Source organism: Cajanus cajan, chromosome 10 (assembly GCF_000230855.2).
Source record: "Cajanus cajan strain Asha chromosome 10, NIPB_CcT2T_4, whole genome shotgun sequence".
In the NCBI taxonomy this organism is placed as follows: Eukaryota; Viridiplantae; Streptophyta; class Magnoliopsida; order Fabales; family Fabaceae; genus Cajanus; species Cajanus cajan.
This window is the reverse complement of record NC_138526.1, coordinates 29067700-29076227: the sequence shown is the minus strand read 5'-3', so window position 1 is coordinate 29076227 and position 8528 is coordinate 29067700. Positions and strand designations below refer to the sequence as shown.

The following is an 8528-nucleotide window of genomic DNA, read 5'->3' as shown; positions in this document are numbered from 1 at the left end:
AATCCTCCAAAATCTAATAGGTTTGGATGAAATTATTTTATGAATTTGGTATTTATAGATATCATTAAAAAGTCCTTCAAAATCCCTCTGATACAACAATTCTTTAAAATTCTTATATTTTTAAATACTAATGGATTGTTTTTAAGTTATTAAAACTCTTAAATGAATACCAATGAATTTTAATAGACTATTTAAAAAATCTTGAAAATACAGATTAAATACCAGTCAATTAATTTTAAGTGACATAAAATCTTAATTAAATATCAATGAACTTTTATACTTAAAAAAAACTTTTAAAATCCTAAATCAATACATCCTTTATAACTTTTAATAAATTTTAGATAATAAAAATAGATATATTAAAAGGAGTGTCTTGTTATCACCGCTGAACATGGAAACCATGGCACTAACGTGTGAAGATGCAGTACATCAACACTTGCTCATTAATTACCGACCATTAATGCTTTAAATATAAATTAAAGTTAATTAATTTTGTTTAATTATACAAGAATTTTATTCCAAACTTTTAAATTTTATTAATATAAAGATAAAGATATATTACAATATTTATAAAAAAAAAAAATTCAATAAAAAATAATTGAAAGATGAATAATAACAGTTTCATTAACGAAAAAGGCTTCTTCCCTCCTTCTATTTTTATTTTTCTCATTGTTACATCTTTAATATTTTATTATAATCTCTACCATTAATTTTAGTTGCTTCAGTGACGAAAAAGTTTAAAATATTAAAATAGTTAAGATAAAATCAAACATTTTAAATTAATGTAACTAGATTACTTTTAAGTAAATAAGTTAATGAAATTATTTATATATAATGTATTTATTATTTTATATAAATAAGTTAGTTATATATTATTTTATTTTATTATTTTAATATTATGAAAAATAATTTTTTAATTGAATATTATTTTAACCTTCAAATTCATTAACTTACTTTTAACGTTATACTTTTCAAAAAAGAAAACAATAATTTACTTTAAAATTTATAATTTATTTTTAAATTTTTGTTGTGTCTTTAACGGCTTGTATTATATTATAAATAATTTTTACTATAATAATTAAAATTAATGAATTGAAATATAAAAATTATGATATTAAAAATCAATTTTATATATTAAATATGAAGAACTATCTTATGTGAAAGTGTTTTTAGAAGAAAAAAATTCCACAAGATAATTTTTAGGAATTATTTTAACTTCTTTTAACTTCTTATTTAATTTAATTTTTATTTATCATAATTATTTATAAATTAAATTTTAATATCTTAAAATAAATTATTCATAAAAAAAATAAATTTTTGCTACAAATAAATTATTTAATATAAATTTAAAATATAATTTATATATTTATATAAAAAAAATTTAATATAAATTTAAAATATAATTTATATTTTTTTAATATGATATTCATTATGTATATTATTTATTAAAAAAAATTATTATATATAATATATATTTAACATGTGCAATAAGTTCACTATAGTACTATTATTGCATTATATACAAATTATGACAAAATTTAATTGTTAAACTCATAGGTTAGTTATCCATAGGCTTAAATAGTTATTAGTTAATTGTTTAGATTAACATTTTTTATTATTATTTTCATCTTACAACAATTATTTAAATTATTATTTTATCATGTGTAATATATATGATAAATATTTATTATATATAACTAAAATTTATAATAAATTATATATATATATATATATATATTTAAAAATTTTATAAATTGATATTTTAAACTTATCAATTATATTTTAGATTTATGATAAATAGTTTAGATTTTAGTACAAGATTATTTTTATTTATCAATTATTTATTGTAAAATATTAAAATTTAATTTTTAAATAATTTTGATGAATAAAAATCAAATCAATCTCTATATATTAAACATGAACATCTATCATGCATTAGAGAATTTTTAGGAGTTTTTCCTTCAACAAGAGGGTTTGCACGAATTTTTTTAACCTCTTATCTAATTCAGTTTTTATTTATCATAATTACTTATTAATTAAATATTAATACCTTAAAATAAATTATCAATAAATAAAAAATATTTTTTCACAACATAAATTATTTATCATTAATTTAAATATAATTTATATGTTTAAAAATATTTGTACATATTTGAAATATAATTTATGTATTCAAATATAGTATTTTTATATATAATTTATTATAAATTTTAATTATAATATATATAATAAACATGTTTGTGCATTACATAAACTAAAATACTAGTTAAAAAATGTTTAAAAAATTCTTAAAAATTTCTCATTGAAGAAAAATTCTTAAAAATATACTCATGTAAGACAGATGTTATGTTTAATATATAAGGATTGATAAAATGTTAAACTAAAATCAATAACAAATCAATCCATGTATATTTCATAATTGTTGTCTAATATGAGAATATTTTTGGGGATTTTACTTCAATCGTAGGATTTTTAAGGATTCTTTAAACTAGTTATCTAGTTCAATTTTTATTTACCATAATCATCTATAAATTAAATTTTAACTATTTTTAAATAAATTATCAATAAATAAAATTAATCTTGTATTATAATATAAATTATTTATCATATTTATACAATTCAATATATATATATATATATATAATTTTAATTTAATTTATATATTCAAACACAATACTTATTTGTATAAAAAATTTATCATAAATTTTAGTTATATATAATACATATTTAGGGATGACAAATATACTCGTACCCGCGGGTAATACCTGAACCCGTCCCGACTTTGACGGAAAATACCCAATTTGACTGCATACGAGTACTGGTACGGGTAAAACTCGATATATTAAATCGGGTACAGGTATGTACTTACCCGCCCCGTACCCGTACCCGTGCTCGTCCCCATTTCCATTTTTAATTTAATACCCACTTTCTATTTAATTATATTAAAAAATTAATATTTTTTTGTGTGATTATTTATTATAATATGAGATAGAGAAATAACTTAATTATAATTATAATATAATAAAAAAATAATTTAAAAATATCATTTTTTTACAAAAAATAAAAAATAAAAAAATTGACGGGTACTGGTACGGGTACGGGTACGGGTATACCCGATACCCGACAGGGATGGAGATGGGGATGAAAATCACATACCCGATGGGTACGGAGACGGGGACGGGGATGGGTTTGATTCGCAGGGACAGGGACGGGTATCATGAAACTTGTACTCGATCCGCCACGTTTCCATCCCTATACATATTTGTATGTGCATAGGGATACATATGTAATTTCATATCTTCTATCCTTCATTATCCTATTCTTCATCTTCTATATCTTGGTAGTCATTGGTTTTGCTCATCCGAGGAGTTCTTAGTAGCTATTACCTTTAAGGTTGAGATGGATAGTCCTCGGTTATACTTATCTAATAGAGTTAAAGGAAGGTTTCTACAAAAGGCACTTGCTTAAGTCAATCACCAAATCTCAAATAGATCAACACAATTAATACTATAATAAATGTAAAAGTAGCTTTTTTTTTCTCTCTCGACACGTCACTATGTATACTACCCTTATTGGATTCGAACCTTAATGTTAGACCTATTATTACCTTTAACGTTGCCTTTGACTCATCCAGACTACATAACCTTCAATAGGATTCAAGGAGTGTTCGACTTTACCTGTCGACTAAACCCTTCCAGTATACAGGCCTCTAGACTTTCAAGATTTTAATTAAAAGAAATCTCAAGAAAACTTAAACATCTTGTCGTTTCTCATACATTGTGTCTCATTAAATTTTTGAGCTAGATTGTTGTTTTAACTATGTCTTTCCATAGACCAATGTGCCTTTTCATTTCTCTTCTTGAAACAAAGAATTACATTCTTTTAGTATACAAAGAGTTTCTTAATCATAGCCATCAATTCATTTTGGATCCAATGATTGCAATCTTTCACTTCTTTCTTCTATCCCATTATAAATTGAAGCTCATTTTTACCGATTTTCTACTTTGAGACCAATGACCTCATAAATAATTGAGTATAATATTATATAATTCAACGGTTGGATAAATTAAACTTGTATTATATAAAAAAAATTATTAAAGGTATTGTTCTTACCGGAATTTGGTCGTAGAGGTGATCCGTCCAGTAAGATTGGTGAGCCTCCTTTGCTGATACGTTGATGCTCCGAGATGGGGGAGGTACCTGCAAAAGAGACTCCGATGCCAAAGTTAGGGTTTGTATGAATAATAGTCTCGTATATATAATGCACGTACCTTAGAGTAGTTTAGGTTTTCCTTGGGGTTTGGGCCTGAGATAAGATATGTTATGATATTATATAATAATAATATGATTGAGTGGGGGAGCCCGTCTAGGGCGGGATCCCAGGGATTCAGTTGCGATTTACTCAAATGTCGGGCTGACGTCGTCCAACTCGTGTTCGAGGTCGCCTTGCGTGGCCAATCCGGGCTGGGAGCCCGGATTCGAATTACGGATAGTACACTAGTCCCCCGAGCTCTGAGGACCGTAGGTCGAGGAGTTAAGACCGGGCTCGTTGGAGGGAAGTGGCTTTTCGCGTACGCTGTCTAAGGAGGTGCCATGTGTCACGACTGTTCATTTCCCGGAAACGTGCAAGTGGCGCGTTAAGGGAAATGACGGTTATGCAATGATGGTTTTGCAATTAATGTGTCGTCAAGCGTGCCCCTTGGCCGACACGTGTCGCGACGGTTTTGAATTTGGGGGAGAGCCTTTTTTCTTTTCTCCCTCTCGCGCCTCTTCGGCTCTTACACTTTACTCTTTGTTTCCCCTTTGGCTTCTTGAGTACGGTAGTTCTTTCCTACCTTCTTGCTTCCCTTCGTTTCCTCTCTTCGTCTTTTCTGTGCTTCAGTCACCGTTTCCGGTAACCCCTTCCCTGTTAGGGTTATTTTCTGAGGAGGAGTACCAGGTACTTCTTTTTTACTGTTTCTTCTCTCTTTTTTCCAAATCATTTTTCGGGTGCTCTTCTTCCTTCGATGGCTGGTGGGAGTGGTGCTGGTTCTTCTGCGCCTGCTGGGGGCAAGGCGCGTGGCAAGGCGGTGGCCGCTGGAAGGGTCACTGCCGAGAAGAAGGTCCTGTCGCCACCTAGGGGCCTGGAGCCCTGCGTCCCTGGTTACGACTGGGTTAAACGTGAGGTGGCAGAGTGTTTTCCGGTCCTTTCTTGAAGTGAATGCGATTGGGAGGACGCATAGGATTTGCGATTCCTCCATCTCCCACATGATACGGCTCGAGCCTTGTCAGGCCGATGAGGGTGTGTACATGGGAAAGTCCACTGACCCTCCCCATTTCTATATGTATCAATGCTTTTTTAGGGATCTAGGTGTTTGTCTTCCCTTCACTCAGTTCGAGTGTGATTTTTTGAACTTCACCAACTCGGCTCCTTGCCAGTTGCACCCCAACAGTTGGGGTTTTTTGAGGGCTTTCCAAGTCCTGTGTACAGTTTTAGGGATAGGGGTGTCTCTTCGTGTTTTCCTTCATTTTTATCAGCTGAAGATAGGTGCTCCGCCTTATGGCATTTTGTCCCTGAATGGGGGTCTGTTCACTCTCTACTCCCAGTCTTATAAAAATTTTAAACAGGAGTTCTTCCGGGTTGCTCTCGTGGGTGTCAACCCCCTGGATGATGAGGTGTTCCACTTCGGCGGTTTGCCGAAGTTCCCTTTCTACTGGTGCCCCAAACCGTCCAGGTATCACGGTTTGGGTGACCTGAAAGTGACAGCCGCGGAGGCGGCCGCCATTAAAAACCTTGCTGCGCTCCCTCGTTCGCTGGATTGCAAGCTCGTATTGTTGCTTGCAAATTCGCCTTACAGGGAGAGGGGCCTAGAGAGTGAGTACTCCGTGTTTTGGTGGATTGCTAGAGCTTGTGTGGTGTCCTTTTACTGATGTGCCTCTGCTTTTTGTTTGCAGGTGATGTTGTGAATTTTACTCGTATTTTAGCACTTTAATTCACAAGAATTCATAGCATAATCATGCATATCTTTCATGTTTTTAATAAATTTTTATATCATTTTCCTATTTTATGCTTTTCTTGGTATGTGTTGTGTTTTCTCTGAGCAGGATCAAGATTTAAGAATTAAAGAGGAAATGCTGAGCTACAGGGAAAATCACGGCCGTGATTCTAAATCACGCCCGTGATTCACCAGAGAAAATCACGGCCGTGACTCCCAATCACACCCGTGAACGCCACTGACCCTTCATAGATGTGCTCCAGAGAAGATCACGGTCGTGATTCTCAGTCACGGCCGTGATTCACTTCGCGTCCCAGCTTTTTAAGTTTTATGTTTTATTTTTATTTTATCTTTGTAATTTTTTATCTTGGTAGTTTTACCTTTTTACCCTTTTAGGTTATAAATTAGATGAGGTTAGCCTAGAACGGGAATTTTTGTTTCGGAGACAGTTTTTTTTAGTTTTTGACACTTGGAGAAGGTTGGGCGCCTGTGCCATCGACTCTAAGGTTTGCTTTTCTTTTATTCTTTTTTTCTTGGAGAACTACTATGAACTCCTGTGAGTAGTTTCCCTTTTTCTGGGATCAGGGCTTAGCCTCTGAGAACCTCTTTATTAATGCATTATTCAGTTTCTTAATTTTATTCCAATTCTTGATCTGTTCTTTTATATTTTATATATGAACTTTAATATTATTGTTTTCATAATAACATTAATTAAGGATGAACTGAGAGGAGAACTTGATTATAATTATGATAAACAATTAATCTTAATTTTCATAATCATAGATAATTAGGGATGAACTGAGAGGAGAACCTAATTATCGGAGCCTAAAGGAACAGACTTGAGTGTTAAATCACGAGAGTTGATTTAAGCTTTCGAGGAGCAATAGATTAACAAAGATCTTAATGGGTTTAATTGAACGTAATTACCACGAGAGTAGAGATTAATTTTAATTAAACACGTCCTCGTAGCCTGAGAAGGTGCAAGGATTAAATTAGGTTAAGACTACCTTCAAGATGGAATAGAATTAATTAATGAAAATAATAATTCAATAATGTTGGAACTCTTTGTGCAAACCCTAGATTCCCGGAAATCTCCTTATCTTATCTTAAAGTTTTATCTTATTCATTAATTGCATTACTATCTCTTTTACCATCGAATCTGATCTTATCATCTCAAAACAAAAATTCCATCTGTTTTAAAATTCAAATTAAAATACTAGTAATTCTAGGTCAAACACGTAGTCCCTGTGATTCGATATTTATTACTTGACGACAACCGTACACTTGCGGTTTTCCATACATCAAGTTTTTGGCGCCGTTGCCGGGGACTACGTCTCTTGATTTAAATTACAATTATTTTAATTCGAATTTTTTTAAAAAAAAAAAAAAAATTAAATAAATAAATAATTTTTTTTTAGTGTTTACTTCTCCAATTCAGATTTCACGGGTCACTTTCTTTTTTTTTTGCAGTGCCTTAGGGTTAATGCAAAAGAGATCTCTACGTCTTGGGAAACCAACACCACTTGATCCTGAGATTGAAAGAACTCTCCTGAGAAGGAAAAGAAACCTTTCTAGAGAATTTGACATGGCTGCACAACGAGATAATTTACCGCTTCGGGATTACTCTGCACCCGTAGCTCGTGGGATACCTGGAGGGGAGATGCAAACTGGAGCTACTGTACCAGCTTCTCTGGTGAATATGCTCAAACAGAATACCTTTGGAGGACTACCATCAGAAGATCCTAATGACCACTTAGAGGGGTTCTTGGAAATCTGTGAGACCCAGCAATTTGATGATGAAGTTTCTGATGGAATGCGACTCCGCTTATTCTCACTCACCTTGAGAGATAAGGCAAAGGTGTGGCTAAGAACAGTGCCTAGAGAAAAGATAGCAACTTGGGAATTATGTGAAAGAGCTTTTCTAGAGAAATTCTTTCCTCCTTCTAAAACTAAAGAATTGAGGAAGAAAATCACTAATTTCCAACAAGGCACTGGAGAGACTATTTATGAAGCATGGGAGCGGTTCAAAGGATATCTTCAAGCATGCCCACAACATGGCTTCAACCGTTGGCTTACCATCCAATTTTTCTTTGAAGGATTGGACCAACAAAGCACCATGATATTAGACTCAGCAGCTGGAGGATCTTTCATGGGGAAACCTATTAATGACTGCATGATTATTTTGGAAAATGTAGCCTCAAATCACAGCCAATACAGTGAAAGAGAAGTCACAGCAAGGAAAGGAACTCCGGGGCGATATGAAGTGAACAATATTGAGTTACTCTTAGCAAAATTTGATACTCTTAATCAAAGATTAGACAAGATGGAAAAAGCTAAGGTTAATTCAGTGGCTACAAATCAAGTATGTGACCTTTGTAGGGAACAAGGGCACACTGCAGTAGATTGTACCTCAATTTTTACTGGAGAAAAAGAAGATACTACTGAACAAGTGGCAGCTTCTCATAATTTCTATGACACTCCTCGAAGAGAGAAGAGTAATCCATATTCCAACACATACAACCCTGGTTGGAAGAATCATCCTAACTTTTCTTG

At 32.1% G+C, this 8528-nt stretch overlaps 1 non-coding gene across 1 annotated transcript; it reads right to left on the bottom strand.

The window, feature by feature from the left end:
* Positions 1 to 7929: 7929 nt before the first annotated feature.
* On the bottom strand, positions 7930 to 8036 carry LOC145952967 (small nucleolar RNA R71). Its single transcript, XR_014430471.1, has one exon. It is a non-coding gene; the product is annotated as a small nucleolar RNA R71 (small nucleolar RNA).
* Between the last annotated feature and the right edge of the window lie 492 nt (positions 8037 to 8528).